Source organism: Hibiscus syriacus, unplaced genomic scaffold, assembly GCF_006381635.1.
Source record: "Hibiscus syriacus cultivar Baekdansim isolate YM2019G1 unplaced genomic scaffold, ASM638163v2 tig00117016_pilon, whole genome shotgun sequence".
Lineage (NCBI taxonomy): Eukaryota > Viridiplantae > Streptophyta > Magnoliopsida > Malvales > Malvaceae > Hibiscus > Hibiscus syriacus.
In genome coordinates this window covers 3911177-3929487 of record NW_024063525.1, presented here as the reverse complement: position 1 = coordinate 3929487, position 18311 = coordinate 3911177, and positions in this window count along the sequence as shown.

The following is an 18311-nucleotide window of genomic DNA, read 5'->3' as shown; positions in this document are numbered from 1 at the left end:
ATTGCATTAAATCTGATTTTATCAGTGAAACAAAATAACATAGGGCACATCGAAGGTTGAAATTTAGCACTGGTTTGGACCACAAATGTTAACCCATTTTCGATTGATTAAAGCTGCCAATCCTCTCACCATTAAGATGGAACTGGCCCCCCTCATGATTTTAGCCTCAATTCTCCACCCAAATTTTGTCTCAGGTCACATCCTTGGATATCAGCCCCATCACTTGTAATCTCTCAGTATTTCCAAATTTCGCATTTCTTTATTTCTCCTTTACCATTCATTCAAATTATACATTAGAAAAGAGTAAGCCCATTAAGATACAAGAAAAGAAAAGAGTAACCTCAGGTTCATCAGATCATCGTCAGATTTCCCTAATCTTACAAAATCAAGTAGTGATGAAGCAGAAGAATAAAACAAAGACGAGACAAAATGGACTTAATAAAGTAATACTTTATAATCGGGAGATCATTTGTGTACTTTATTCTATAAATTATAGGGTAAATTATACGGGTGGTCCTTTATGCTTTTAGTCCGTCCAATTTTGGTCATTGGTTAAGAAAAGTGATTTTGATCCCTTATCCTATCAACCCGTTCAACTTTAGTCTCTCGACAATTAACAGGTTAACAAAGTTTTTTTTTTCAACTCAAACTTTCGTTAATGGGTTAACAAGAGTTAGCAGTTGAGGGATTAAAGTCGAACAGACCGATAATATAAGGGACCAAAATTCTTTTTCTTAACTGGTGATCAAAATCGGACAGACTAAAATCATAAAGGACCACTCGTATAATTTACCTTAAATAATATAATAACGTTCTATATATTGATATAAGTTTAAAGTTTGAACTTTATTTTCCCTAGCATGATTTCAGGATAAATCGATGGGTGGATATGGCGAAGTCCACTGAAAATTTAAAATTATTATATATTTAAATAGAATTATATTTTTTATTGAGAATATATTTTTATCTTTTTGAAATTTTATAAATTCATATTTGCTGTTGGTACGGGAAATAGAAAGAAATAATTCGCCTTTGCAGCAGCAAACAACAACGACCACTTCAGAACGTCTATTAATTACATTTAATGCAATAAAAAATCCAAAAATGATTGATGGTTGTTATGGGAAGAAAATGGGGTTTTAAAGAAGGATCCAATGTCTATAATATTCTACAAATGGGGGTTGTGCAGATCCCTTGTTCACCCAGCAAACCGTGTTCACCAAAATCACACTCATTCTCATGATTGGATTGTCTCAGGAAAGGCGGACTAATATATAGCGTTACCGGATACATTAAAAGATATTTAATAAATTCGGTTTAGCGCTACCGGAAATGTTGAGTAATAATAATGTAGTAGGTCTAAATCATGAAGAAATATTAAAACATTTGGCAACCGACAAACTTAGCTTGTCGGTTTATGTCGATATTTTATAAAACTATAACGATCCACATCAATATAACAGGAAAAATATGACAAAACCGGTAAAGCGCTACCGGATATATTGCACGTGTCGATACTTTAATATAAGTATCGACACATAGTGAATTTAAAGGAGAAGTAGTTGTAGAGCCTATAAAGTGTCGATTCTTTATAAATATGTATCGATCCACAACGATATAACAGGTAAAAATATGACAAAACCGATAAAGAGATATTGGATATATTTCAAGTGTCAATACTTTAATATAAGTATCGACACATTGTGAATTTAAAAGAGAAGCAGTTTTAGCGCCTATAAAGTGTTGATTCTTTATAAATATGTATCGATCCACAATGATATAATAAGTAAAAATATGAAAAAACCGGTCAGGAAATGACAAAACTGGTAAAGAGATACCAAATATATTGCAAGTGTCGATATTTTACTATAAGTATCGACACATTGTGAATTTAAAGGAGAAGTCGTTTTAGCGCCTATAAAGTGTCGATTCTTTATAAATATGTATCAATCCACAACGATATAACATGTAAAAATATGATAAAACCGGTCTCGAAAAGACAAAACCGGTAAAGAACTACCGGATATATTGAAAGTGTCGATAATTTAATATAAGTATCGACACTTTGTGAATTTAAACAAGAATCAGTTTTAGCGCCTATAAAGTGTCGATACTTTATAAAAATGCATCGATCCATAACGATATAACAGGTAAAAATATGATAAAACCTGGTCTCTAAATGACAAAACCGGTAAAGCGCTACCGGATATATTGAAAGTGTCGATACTTTAATAAGTACGCGTAATAAATTATCGATACTTTCAAAGAAATAGGTAATTATACTATCGAAAGTATCGACACATGACATAAAAGTATCGACACTTTTGTAGTTGTATCTATTAAATAGAAATAACATATGGCATAGTTAAATATCCTCTGAAAAATAGATAGAACGGACGAGTTTTTGAAATCGAAGCGTAATTGTTGTTGCATTTCAGAAGGCGTTTCTAAAGCGAAGTTTGTTTGTTTGTTGCTGCTGTCGAATCAAAAAGTACGTTGTCGAAACCTTAGTTTTTTATTATTACAGTAATCGAAATAGAGTTTTTATGTGTTGTTTGTGGTTTTGGAGTAATGAAGCATTTGGGACCGATTACATGTAGAAAGTGATATTCTAGGTAAAATATAAATATCGATACTTTTATTAAATATTATAGGTAGAAAATGATATTATAGGTTGTATAAATGTGTCGATACTTAGAGTTTTGAGTGTTCCCATTCGTTTGAAGGAAATAGGGATTAGGATTTTTGGGTTTAGTTTGGGGATTTCGAATTGAGGCCAAGAAGGATTTGAGACCGATTATATATAATATTCTAGGTAGAAAATAAATATGGATACCTGTATATAATATTATAGGTAGAAAATGATATTTTAGGTTGTATAAATGTGCCGACACATTTTGTAGTGACCATTCAAATTCTTTTGAAGAAAACTGTTTTACCACAAGAGTAGTTATCTATATTTGTATATTAAATAAAGTGTATGTAACAAGTATTTGATTTGATTTGCGTAAACTGATATATGAAGGAAAAATGGAGTCAATGGGTGGAAATATTGTTGGTGGCGCAGATGACTTTGAAATTGAGGCCGAGACTCGAAAACAACCAAATGGTGGATATATGTATTTCTAGTAAGTATCAATGTCTTTTTGTTATTATTGTTGAAATGGTAATTGTATTAAAGTATTTAAGAACTTTAAATTGATGACAAATTTTAAATGTTGACAGTATGACCGAATGCAAAAGGATGAAGGAAGGTGGCGAACACATCGGTTTGGTATGTAAATTGAAATTGACATTGAGTATTATTTAGCGTTAATGTATTGATTAAAAAAACGTTTATGCTTAATATTAGGTGAGAAATGATGTGTTGGAGAAATGAAATTCAATGAGTGATGCTGAGAAGGAACCTTACATTGTACAGTCAAAGATGGATAGTGAAGAATACAAAGAATGGAGGAAAGCACGTGAAAAGAAGGTATTCATTAAACTTGTAAATACGTTGATACAAAATATATAAGAACTATAACATTATATATTGTTAAAAAATGTAGGAAGTGTCGACAAGGTGCAGCATTAAAAGGGTGAATTCATTAGTTATACACCTAAAGGAGAAGGGTCAGTTGAATGTGTTGGGAGAAATGGGGTTTGGATTATTGGTAGGAGTAAGGGATTGACCAATTCGGAGGGAATTGTGTCGATCCTTGATGGTGCAATTTGATGTCAAACAATGTATTGCTAAATATGGTGATTTTTTATTTCCTCTCGGGATCCCATGTGATGCAGCCGTATTGGGGGTAGGAAATGAAGGCAAAAGTGTTGTAGAAGTCTCTAAGAGTAAGGACTGGAAAGCACTTGCCTCCAAATATGGTTTGAAGCAGAAGGTGACATATGCTGAACTTGAAGAGGAAATCAAAAGTGGATCTTACGGGGGGATGAGCTGAAGGCCCGAGTTCTATTGTACCTTGTCGAGATCTTTCTTTGTCCAACGGGTGATACGTCAACGAACAAGGACTATATGAAGCTCATTTGCGATGAAGGCTTGAAGGATGAATTCAATTGGGCTGAATATGTCCATTCGAGATTGATTAAATCAATAATCACCTTTAAAAATGGCAGCCAGAGATACCTCAAAGGGTGCATAGCAATCTTAGAGGTAAATGAGTTGAAGAACGTTTTTGTTTTTTATATAAAATTAAATTATATAAAATTATAAATTCTATTATAAATTCATATTGCACTGTTCGATTTTTGGCCGGGCTGTGAGGCAGTGCCGGCTTATGAAAGAACCGGAGTGGCACGCATCCGTGCATGGGGGAAGGAAGAGGTGGTTAGATTGATGGCGAAATTGAAGTTGGATAGACCGAGGAAGCAAGAAAGGGTAATAAATGTAATTAAATAATATTAAGAATATAATCAATGTCTTAATATTGTAATTTAATTTTGAAGGTTATTGGCAAGGATGTAGTGGAGACAGAGGAGAAGGAAGAAGAGATGGTTGTATTGGGGGATGACGGTGAGGGGGATGATGGTGAGGGAAAACAGAGTGAATTCAACATTTTGATGTCTGAATTCGCTAATATAAAAAAAAATCCAATTTGATATCATGCAAAGACAATCAAGAGTCGAAGAGAAACTTGAGAGAGTCGAAGAGAAACTTGAGAGAGTCGAAGAGACACTTTAGAGGCATAATGGGGAAGTGGAAGGAAAAATAGATGGAGTGGTGAAAGAAATTGAGGTGTTGAGGGATGAAGTGGTGAAAGAAGTTGAGGGCTGAACTTAAGATGGTGAGGGGTGAAAAAATTGATGGAGTGGTGAAGGAGGTTGTGGAATTGAGGAGTGAACTTACGGGGTAAAGGGGGTGGTTGATGAATACTTGGATGAAGGGGAAAAATTGAAGGGTGAAATAAAAGAGATGAAGAGCTATGTAGAGCAAAAATACGATGAACTGAAAAAATATGAAGAAGAAAAGAGGGAGGGAGAAAAAAAGAGGGAGGAAGAAAAAAAGAGGGAGGAAGAAGAAAAGGGGGAGGAAATGAGGAGGAAGGATGTCGATGTGATCTATACATCAGAGAGTGTTATAGATGTAGATTTGGATTCGGAATGTCCTGCACCCCAGAAGAAGAAGTAGAAGGTAAGTTGAATAAAAGAAAACTTAATTTGATCTTTATCATGTTGTTGTGACAAAAATTTGTATGCAAAATTGTAGGTTGAAAAAGCGGATATTCCAAGCGGAATTGATGACATCGAAGCTGCAATTTGTGATTATTTATGGAATAGTGGGTTAAAATCGGGGTAAGTGAAATATATTGCATTGTGAGTGATATTTAAATATTTCATGACAAGATATTAATCCTAATGATTCATATAGATATTATGTAATCTCAATGGGAAATCAATTCACTAATATATTCGACGTTGCATCGTTGAAGCCTACGGAATGGGTTGGCGGTGTGGAGAGTAGAAAGTACAAAATGTTAAAACCTATTGAATATGTTCTGATTATATAATTAATTTTGTTAGGTTATTGATTTGCTCGCAATATGCTACGATTCAAAAAAATCACTCCGGAGGATTGACTACCTTCCATACCACTTAGCGGTGAGTTAAATTAATAAATGTTGAAAAGTAGTGTTATACACGGTAAATTAATAATTATTGTCGCGTAAATGCAACAACAGGCATTGGATGCCAACAACAAAGTAAGTGTTGAGAGTATTGCTACCTTTTGGGGTCCCATATTGGGTAACTATGTGAAATTCACCGACTGTGAGAAGGTAAGACACCATACGAATTGCAAATGATGTTTTCGGATATAGAATGTTGAATTTTGTCAAATTGGGTGTGAAATTCGTTGTAGATCATGATCACAATAAACTACCATAATTCACATTGGTATTTGTTGGTGTTGGATATGGTAGATCATATTACAACAATATATGATAGTCTTTTTACATCTGAAGCAGCTAAACAAAGAGTGAATGATGCTAAGAGATTGGTATGTATGAAAGGACATTATGTAAATTATAATGCATATTTTGTTTGGATCATAACTTCATATTTTTTAATGCAGATGAAAATATTAGAAAGTTATAATAAGAAAAACAATTGGGTAGAAGTATGTGGATCTCTAGGAAAGTTCCCCTTGAAAAATTTCAAATTTGTGGAGCATAAGAAGAATGAGCAATTGAATGGGTATGAGATATTATCATAAATAAAAAGCTTAATTTATGCAGGTTTCATAATTGACATGTGTGGTTTTCAAATTTTGTTACAGATATGATTGTGGTATGTATGTGATGATGTGGATGGAATCGATCGGTTCTACAGGGGCAACTAGTGATTTTGTAAGTGGAATTAAAAATTCATTTGCGGTTAACTTGTTAAAAGTCGTAGATTGAAAGTTGTGGTTTACAATACTTAACGTAATGAAACTTTGAATATAGGTTGTTGGAGAGTGGGATCGATCGCGAATATTAAACAATCTCGTAAGCCACAATCAAAATCAATGAAGACAGGAGATAACAAAAGCTGCCATGAGACACAAGAATAACAAAAGTAAGCGATGATGTAAATGTAGAGTTAATTTTGTATAAGATTTATAATTTTGTATACGATTTATAATTTTGTATGTGGATGTAATTATGTATGAGATGAGAAAAGTTAGTAGAAGGTTGGTAAAAATGTAAATGTAGGGACTGAATGGCCATTCCATATTGAGGGTATGTACAATAACTATAAAATTTAATAACTTTAAAGTAAAAGGTAAATTTACAATGTAGATGCAAAAAATAGACTTTTTTAATGAAAAATTAATAAACACAAAGATTTGTTTTCAACATTTTGTCCAATATGGTTCCCAAACGTTAAGTTTCCAAAAAATAGGTAAGCATATGTGTCGATACATTTATAATACGTGTCGATCCCAAAAACATCGAAACAGATAATTATAATGTAATAGGTAATTTTGTAATATAATCGGTATAAATATACCGGTTTTATGTCAGAATAGGTCTACATAATGTATCGACACTTTTTTATTTTGTGTCGATGCTTTTTGTCTAGAATGAATGCCAAAAATGATGAACGAATAAAGTGTCGATACATATATAAAAAGTGTCGATCCCAAACCATCGAAACAAATAATTATAATGTAATAGGTAATTTTGTATTATAACAGGTATAAATATACTGGTTTTATGTGAGAATAGGTCTACATAATGTATCGACACTTTTTTATTTTGTGTCGATACTTTTTGTCCATAATGAATGCAAAAAATGATGAATGAATAAAGTGTCGATACAATTTTAAAAAGTGTCGATCCCAGAAACATCGAAATCCATAAATATAATGTAATAGGTAATTTTTTAATATAACTGGTATCAATATACCGGTTTTATGTGAGAATAGGTATACATAATGTATCGACACTTTTTAATGTTATGTTGATTCTTTTTGTCCATAATGAATGCAAAAAATGATGAACGAATAAAGTGTTGATACATTTATAAAAAGCGTCGATCCAAAAAACATCGAAATAGATAATTATAATGTAATAGGTAATTTTGTAATATAACCGGTATAAATATACCAATTTTATGTAAGAATAGGTCTACATAATGTATCGACACTTTTTTATTTTGTGTCGATACTTTTTCTCCAGAATGAATGTCAAAAATGATGAACGAATAAAGTGTCGATACATTTATAAAAAGTGTCGATACATTTATAAAAAGTGTCAATCCCAAAAATATCGAAACGGATAATTATAATGTAATAGGTAATTTTGTAATATAACAGGTATAAATATACCGGTTTTATGTAAGAATAGGACTACATAATATATCGACACTTTTTTATTTTGTGTCGATACTTTTTGTCCAAAATGAATGCCAAAAAGGATGAACGAATAAATTGTCGATACATTTATAAAAACATCGAAACAAATAATTATAATGTAATAGGTAATTTTGTCATATAATTGGTATAAATATACCGATTTTATGTAAAAATAGGTCTACATAATATATCAACACTTTTTATTTTGTGTCGATACTTTTTGTCCATAATGAATGCAAAAAATGATAAACGAATAAAGTGTTGATACATTTATAAAATGTGTCGATACCAGAAACATCGAAACCCATAAATATAATGTAATAGGTAAATTTACAATGTAACCGGTATAACAATACCAGTTTTATGAGAGAATAGGTCTACAACATGTATCGACACTTGTGGAATTTGTTTCGATACTTTTTTTTCCATAAGGAAACCCAAAAGTTGCACGCATAAAGTGTCGATCCCAATAACATCGAAACTGATAATTATAATATAATAGGTAAATTTTCAATATAACCGGTATAAATATACCGGTTTTATTAGAAAAATAGGTCATCATAAAGTATCGACAATTGTTAAATTTGTGTCGATACCATTTTAAATATCACGTATTTTCCCCCTGCATTATTTATAGATTATTTATAATGGATATAAATTCCAAATCAACACACTCTAAACATAAAAGCAGAAGAGAACTCTTCCTCTCCGACGAATACTAGCGTAATCATAACAGTGACGATCAGATATTCAGGTAACTTTATCGATATTTTATGGGTTTGATTGATTTCCACGTTGGAGTTTTTTTTTCTGAATGTGTTTGTGTTCCAATGTAATAGCATCCACACCAAAAATAGCTCCAAAACGTCAGAGTCAGAAGCGCGGTCTTTCTCAACCAACGTCTTCTCAACCAACGTCTTCTCAACCACAACCTCCTTCTCAAACAATCGCTTCTCAACTTTAGATTTGATACAGAGAAAGAAATATGGCATACGATTTTTAAAGTAAGGAAGATTCGTCCCGAACGTGTCATTGACCTGAGTTTCTTTGTAACACCCTCAACCCGTACCTGACCCGGATACGAGTCTGAGGTGTCAAATTGACTTTTCAAACTTTGACTCTTGACGAAAAATCAAAGAAATTTAAAACTTTCATTAAAATAACATTGTTACTTTAAACAAGTTAACCAAAATAAGACAAAACTGATCAGAGCATTTGTAACAGACACTTTTCTTACATGCCAACACAATACACAACAAAAGACATACTTTATCCGTTACTTCTGATCTGATCTTCTAGCAGTGCTGCAGTTCTTGCCACCCTATTTCCGCTCTTCCTGATTCTTGGTACCTACGTGTAAATCACTTACACGCTAAGTCATAGACTTAGTGAGACATATAAATATAATAATATTGCATTCCGTATGAATATGAACATACAATCTATCCATTCAATCATGTCATATACAATTCAATGTAAATAATAATAATATGGTAACATATAACTATAACAATGCAATTACCTTTGATAACCTTTTATAGACCCATGTATATTTTTGAGAACTCAAGGTATTCGAGTACATTGAGGTTGTACACTATTGCTGTCACCACAGCTTGTATGGGGTCCCACTAGGGGCTATGAAATTTTGTCCCAAATGATCTATGTATTGTATTTGTCCTGAAGGACCACTCCTTAAGAACCATATACATATTCCAGTGGATCAAATTTGTCTCAAAAAACCACTTTACATGTTCCAAAGGATATATATATGTCCCGAAAGACCACGTAGAACCCTCGACTCTTGACATGCCAACTATACCTATAGCTCTCATATCGTATACCATGTGCATTATTCTTATGTTTCATATGTTCATGTATTCATGTCATTTCTCTTGTGATCACATAACTCATATCACTTACCATGTCACATGTCCATTTGAATCTATTCACATATATCAGTAATACATTGATACATATCAGTATACTAATTGATATATTCTAAACTAGCATTCCTTACGCTAAAAAGAAAGCTATTTTTATCTTTTAATGAAGGTATACATCGATGCACTACACCATATATCGATGCATCCCTTGACGGGTGCATTGATGCACTATCTATGCATCGATCCATAAATCCTATTCGATGTTTGCATTTAAGGGGGTGCATCTATGCACTACTTGTCCATCGATACACTGATGGCATTCGATGTTTTTATTTTAAAGGAGCGCATCGATGCACTTCATGTGCATCGATACACCTTAAACAATTTCTGGGATTTATCCTTGATGCATTGGTACACATTGAATGTGCATCGATCCACATAGCCCAGAAATTGTATTTTAAGCCCGAAAATCATCAATTCTTCACTCAAATCTTTATTTTAAACCCCTATCATGTCATTAAACCCAATTCATAAAAATCATCTTTAATCTCAAAATCCTATCCCTCATATGTAATTCAAGAATCATACTCAAATTTCAATATGTTATAAATACAATTCTAACACTTCATATTCCTTAATTAGCATGATGACAAGTCAAATTTAACTTCAAATTCAACTTATCAACTCTTTTCCATAAATTCATTTAAAAACCCATTTCTTTAATCTTTTATAACTTCTTCATCTTTGATTATAAAGACAAAAGCTTTCCTTAAGCTTAGTTATCATCTAATGATCAAAACCTAACCTTTAATTTATCAAATAACCAACTAATCAGAAAACTCACCTTTGCTCTAGTTTGGTTTCACGATGGAGAGAAAAGAGAAGGATGAAGAGAATTCTGCAAACTTTGTTTCCTCTCCCCCTCATTTTAAAATTCATCCTCGAATTTTCATTGCACAAGGAGATAAGATACTGTCTACTCATCTACTATTCATTTTCACATATCACCTCTACAATAAATCTTTTGTGCTATCATAACCTTTACTTCATTACTTTAATTCTTCCATTACCTTTTTCCTTGATGCTCTCACATTCCTTTCATATTACTCCTTATCATTTTAAACTTTTCTGTCAATTCTTACTTTAGCCAAACATACAAATCCATTATCTTTATTACACTCACTATCATACTACTTTATTATTCAACTCATTTCTTCCAATAAAACATACCCCACCATCAAACCATTCATATATTATACATTCTTCCTAATCAAAAATTGTTCGTCCTCCATTTCCTTAACTTATCAAACCTTCATTCTCACTTATCCATAATACAATTTCCTTGGTTCGCATTCAAACATTTCATTTACCTTTGTCTTATAAACTGATCACTGATGTACATATTTTCCAATTCCTCCAAAATAATAGTATCCATCACTTGTTCTTTTAATATTCCCCCTAATAACACCAATTCCTTCTACCTTATCTTGTCACTGAAGTAAAGAAACTACTTTATTTCAGAACGATAAAGATCCTCTAATTCTGTAGTTTCCAATCTTACTTCAAATCATTTGAATAGTAATTCCATCAATTTAACAGAGAATTCAATTCTCTGAATTCTAATGGAATATTCTCAACATATCTTATTTATCCCAACACTGTACGCTAATATATTTTTCACTTCCATATCACTATAAATAACTTCTAATTGAATTCTCAATTCTCACATCAATTTACTACTAATATATGAATATGCAAGTTCAAATCAATCAATATCATAACATTTCTATTACATAATAAAAAGGTTCCTGTTATCATCTCTAGATCATCAAAATCTTCATTAGTATTAATATTATACACTCGAGCAGTGGAGCGTATTTCCTGTTGAGTAGAGGATTCAGGTTAACTTCTACCTCTTCCTCTACCTTTTCTCCTTTGAGATATCGAAGCAGATTACTCCGACTATACTGGTTCTCCTGTCCCCAATGGAAAGTCTCTCATGAAATGCCCCACTTCACCACATCGAAAACAAGATCCAGTAACTACCCTACACATTCCGCTATGGCTTCTTCCACAAATTTCACAATGTCTAATTTGACTATGTTGTGCTCGTCCATCACCAGACCCTACAGATTGAGTCTGTCTAGCTCTCATCTGATTTGAATCTCTTGCAACGGATGTCATCGACTCTGATTCTGCTTGAGGTCGAAACCCAAAATCTCTACTTCTCTTAGCTGGTGTAAAACTTGATGAAGCCCCAGTTCTTTTAGATGGTTGGGTTCTTTGATTCCCAAATCTTTCATTTTGAGCTCTCTTTAAGGCTTTAGCACGATTTACTACCTCTTGAAACGAGGACAAGTTCAATACTATCAGCATCTCCTTTAACCTTGGGTGCAAACCCTCAACAAACCACTCACACGAATCTTTTTCTATTGGAATTAACTCGGCCGCAAAACAATTTAACTTGTTTAATTCACACTCATATTCATATACAGTGCGGTCCAATTGCTTCAGGTTCAAGAATTCTTTCTTCATTTACCTAATAAACTGGTCTCCTATATACTTGTGTTTAAACTCTTCTAAGAACAACGACCAAGTCACTTGGTCACTTGTCATTCTCAGAGTAACGTTTGTCCACCAGATTCTCGCTTGCCCACGAAGCAAGGAGACCACTCCATCTAACTTCTCTACATTAGAAAAGTGGAGACCATCTAACATAATTTTTACATCATTAAGCCAAAGGTCCGCAACAACAGGTCCTTCTTCGGCTTCACCTTTAAACTCTGGTGCTCTTAAACACTTCAACTCCTTTACAACATTCATTCTTGGAGTTGAAGTAATAAAAGGTTGAAAACGCGTCAATACTGCGTCCAGTGTTTTGAAGAACACATCTTAATCAGTTACAGGCACTCCAGAAGGTGCCTATTCTTCGCCTTGCCTGGCCAGGACAGGTGAATTACTACTTTCAGTGGGCCTATCATCTCCCACTTCACTTCTAGAGCTACCATGTCCGGACATCTATAAGAACATAACAATATCGTTCTATTAGCAAAACAACATACTTATTATTATATCATATCAGATGTTTTCACTATTTTGTTGGCATGAATACTTTATAGGACACTCTAGACTCCGGTTTATACCAAGAATCGACTAAACCATAGCTCTGATACCATTTAAAGTAACACCCTTAACACGTACCCGACCCGGATACGAGTCCGATGTGTCACATTGACTTTTCAAACTTTGACTCTTGACGAAAAATCAAGGAAATTTAAAACTTTCATTAAAATAACATTGTAACTTTACACAAGTTAACCAAAACAAGACAAAACTGATCAGAGCATTTGTAACAGTCACTTTTCTTACATGCCAACACTATACACAACAAAAGACATACTTTATCCGTTACTTCTGATCTGATCTTCTAACAATGCTGTTGTTCTTGCCACCCTATTTTCGCTCTTCCTGATTCTTGGTACCTACGTGTAAATCACTTACACGCTAAGTCATAGACTTAGTGAGACATATAAATATAATAATAATGCATTCTATATGAATATGCACATGCAATCTATCCATTCAATCATGTTATACACAATTCAATGTAAACAATAATAATATGGTAACATATAACTATAACAATGCAATTACCTTTGATAACATTTTATAGACCCATGTATATTTTTGAGAACTCAAAGTATTCGAGTACATTGAGGTTGTGTACTATTGCTGTTACCACAGCTCGTATGGGGTCCCACTAGGGGCTATGAAATTTTGTCCTGAAGGACCTATGTACTGTATTTATCCCGAATGACCACTCCTTAAGAACCATATACATATTTCGGTGGATCAAATATGTCTCAAAAGACCCTGTAAATATTTCAAAGGATACATATATATCCCGAAGGACCACGTAGAACCCTCTACTCTTGGCATGCCAACTATACCTATAGCTCTCATATCGTGTACCATGGACATTATTCTTATGTTTCATATGTTCATGTATTCATGTCATTTCTCTTGTGATCACATAACTCATATCACTTACCATGTCACATTTCCATTTGAATCTATTCACATATATCACTTATCAAATCATATGAACATATATACTTTATGCATGTATCATAATAATTATCATGTATGTATGTTCATAACTATTGTGCTATGAAAATCAACATAGGAATTAGACTTATCACAAGTCTTATTCCATTGTACCATACTTCTAATATGTACTCACCTTAGCCTTGCTTTGACTCGATTCTAATCCTTCAATTGTTCCAGAACGAGATTACGTTCTAAATCTACATAGTAATACATTGATTTATATTGATATATTCTAAACTATCATTCCTTAGGCTAAAAAGAAAGCTATTTTTATCTTTTAATGAAGATATGCATCGATGCACTACACCATATATTGATGCATCCCTTGACGGGTGCATCGATGCACTATCTATGCATCGATACTTAAATCCTATTCGATGTTTGCATTTAAGGGGGTGCATCTATGAACTATTTGTCCATCAATACACTGATGGCATTCGATGTTTTTATTTTAAAGGAGTTCATCGATGCACTTCATGTGCTTCGATACACCTTGAACAATTTCTTGGATTTATCCTTGATGCATCGGTACACATTGAATGTGCATCGATGCACATAGCCCAGAAATTGTATTTTAAGCCCGAAAATCATCAATTCTTCACTCAATTCTTCTTTTTTAAACCCCTATCATGTCATTAAACCCAATCATCATTACTTAAACCAACTTATATTCATGAAAATCATCTTTAATCTCAAAATCCTATCCCTCATATGTAATTCAAAAATCATACTCAAATTATAATATGTTATAAATACAATTCTAACACTTCATATCCTTAATTAGCATGATGACAAGTCAAATTTAACTTCAAATTCAACTTATCAACTCTTTTCCATAAATTCATTTAAAAACCCATTTTCTTTAATATTTTATAACTTCTTCATCTTTTAATTATAATATAACTTAAGCTTTCCTTAAGCTTAGTTATCATCTAATGATCAAAACCTAACTTTTAATTTATCAAATAACCAACTAATCATAAAACTCGCCTTTGTTCTAGCTTGGTTCACGATGGAGAGAAAAGGGAAGGATGAAGAGAATTCTGGAAACTTTGTTTCCTCTCCCCCTCATTTCTCACGTGTATATATCTCATCCTTATCACCTTTTAATTTATTTATTGGTCAAATGACCATTTTTCCCTTCAATTGACTTAATAATTACTAACAATCCTTCTAGATAAATCATTAAACTATTCAATCATCCTACTTTAATCACCAAATTTTGAAGTTTTACAATTTAGTCACTAACCCGTATTTTTGGGATGTTACAAATCTCCCCCCATTTTAGAAAATTCATCCTCGAATTTTCATTGCACAAGGAGATAAGATATTGTCTACTCATCTACTATTCATTTTCATATATCACCTCTACAATAAATCTTTTGTGCTATCATAACCTTTACTTCATTACTTTAATTCTTCCATTACCTTTTTCCTTGATGATCTCACATTCCTTTCATATCCCTTATACTTATCCCTCCTTATCATTTTAAACTTTTCTGTCAATTCTTACTTCCGCCAAACATACAAATCCTTTATCTTTATTACACTCACTATCATACTACTTTATTATTCAACTCATTTCTTCCAATAAAACATACCCCACCATCAAACCATTCATATACTATACAATCTTCCCAATCAAAAATAGTTCGTCCTCCATTTTCTTAACTTATCAAACCTTCATTCTCACTTATCCATAATACAGTTTCCTTGGTTCGCATTCAAACATTCCATTTACCTTTGTCTTATAAACTGATTACTGATGTACATATTTTCCAATTCCTCCAAAATAATAGTATCCATCACTTTTTCTTTTAATAATCCCCTTAATAACACCCATTCCTTCTACCTTATCTTGTCACTGAAGTAAAGAAACTACTTTATTTCAGAACGATAAAGATCCACTAATTCCACAGTTTCCAATCTTACTTCAAATTATTTGAATAGTAATTCCATCAATTTAACAGGGAATTCAATTCTCTGAATTCTAATGGAACATTCTCAACATATCTTATTTATCCCAACACTGTACCCTAATATATTTGTCACTTCCATATCACTATAAATAACTTCTAATTGAATTTTCAATTCTCACATCAATTTACTACTAATATATGAATATGCAAGTTCAAATCAATCAATATCATAACATATCTATTACATAATAAAAACGTATCTGTTATCATCTCTGGATCATCAAAATCTTCATTAGTATTAATATTATACACTCGAGCAGTGGAGCGTATTTCCTGTTGAGTAGAGGATTCAGGTTAACTTTTACCTCTTATTCTACCTCTTCTCCTTTGAGACATTGAAGCAGATCGCTCCGACTGTACTGGTTCTCCTGTCCCCAATAGACATTCTCTCATGAAATGCCCCACTTCACCACATCGAAAACAAGATCCAATAACTACCCTACACATTCCGCTATAGCTTCTTCCACAAATTTTACATTGTCTAATTTGACTCTATTGTGCTCGTCCATCACCAGACCCTACAGATTGAGTCTGTCTAGCTCTCATCTGATTTGAATCTCTTGCAACGGATGCCATCGACTCTGATCGTGCTTGAGGTCGGAACCCAAAATCTTTACTTCTCTTAGCTGGTGCAAAACTTGATGAAGCCCAGTTCTTTTAGATGGTAGGATTTCTTTGATTCCCAAATCTTTCATTTTGAGCTCTCTCTAAGGCTTTAGCACGATTTACTACCTCTTGAAAAAAGGACAAGTTCAATACTATCAGTATCTCCTTTAACCTTGGGTGCAAACCCTCAACAAACCACTCACACGAATCTTTTTCTGTCAGAATTAACTCGGCCGCAAAACAACTTAACTTGTTGAATTCACACTCATATTCATATACAGTGTGGTCCAATTGCTTCAGGTTCAAGAATTCTTGCTTCATTTGCCTGATAAATTGGTCTCCTATATACTTGTGTTTAAACTCTTCTAAGAACAATGACCAAGTAACTTGGTCACTTGTCATTCTCAGAGTAACGTTTGTCCACCAGATTCTCGCTTGCCCATGAAGCAAGGAGACCACTCCATCTAACTTCTCTACATTAGAACAGTGGAGACCATCTAACATAATTTTTACATCATTAAGCCAAAGATCCTAAACCCTTCAACTCCTTTACAACATTCATTCTCAGAGTTGAAGTATCAGAAGGTTGAAAACGCGACAATACTGCGTCCAGTGTTTTGAAGAACACATCTTAATCATTTACAAGCACTCCAGAAGGTGCCTGTTCTTCACCTTGCCTGGCCAAGACAGGTGAATTACTACTTTCAGCGGGCCTATCATCTCCCACTTCACTTCTAGAGCTACCATGTCCGGACATCTATAAGAATATAACAATATCGTTTTATTAGCAAAACAACATACTTATTATTATATCATATCAGAAGTTTTCACTATTTTGTTGGCATGAATACTTTAAAGGACACTCTAGACTCCGGTTTATGCTGAGAATCGACTAAACCGTAGCTCTGATACCATTGAAAGTAACACCCTCAACCCGTACCCGACCCGGATACGAGCCCAAGGTGTCACATCGACTTTTCAAACTTTGACTCTTGATGAAAAATCAAGGAAATTTAAAACTTTCATTAAAATAACATTGTTACTTTACACAAGTTAACCAAAACAAGGCAAAACTGATCAGAGCATTTGTAACAGACACTTTTCTTACATGCCAACACTATACACAACAAAAGACATACTTTATCCGTTACTTCTGATCTGATCTTCTAACAGTGTTGCTGTTCTTGCCACCATATTTCTGCTCTTCCTGATTCTGGTACCTACGTGTAAATCACTTACACGCTAAGTCATAGACTTAGTGAGACATATAATATAATAATAATGCATTCCATATGAATATGAACATGTAATCTATCCATTCAATCATGTCATATATAATTCAATGTAAACAATAATAATATGGTAACATATAACTATAACAATGCAATTACCTTTGATAACCTTTTATAGACCCATGTACATTTTTGAGAACTCAAGGTATTCGAGTACATTGAGGTTGTGCACTATTGCTGTCACCACAGCTCGTATGGGGTCCTACTAGGGGCTATAAAATTTTGTCCCGAAGGACCTATGTAATGTATTTATACCGAATGACCACTCCTTAAGAACTATATACATATTCAAGTGGATCAAATATGTCTCAAAAGACCCTTTAAATGTTCCAAAGGATACATATATGTCCCGAAGGACCACGTAGAACCCTCGACTCTTGGCATACCAACTATACCTATAGCTCTCATATCGTATACCATGGGCATTATTCTTATGTTTTATATGTTCATGTATTCATGTCATTTCTCTTGTGATCACATAACTCATATCACTTACCATGTAACATGTGCATTTCAATCTATTCACATATATCATTTATCAAATCATATGAACATATATACTTTATGCATGTATCATAATAATTATCATGTATGCATGTTCATA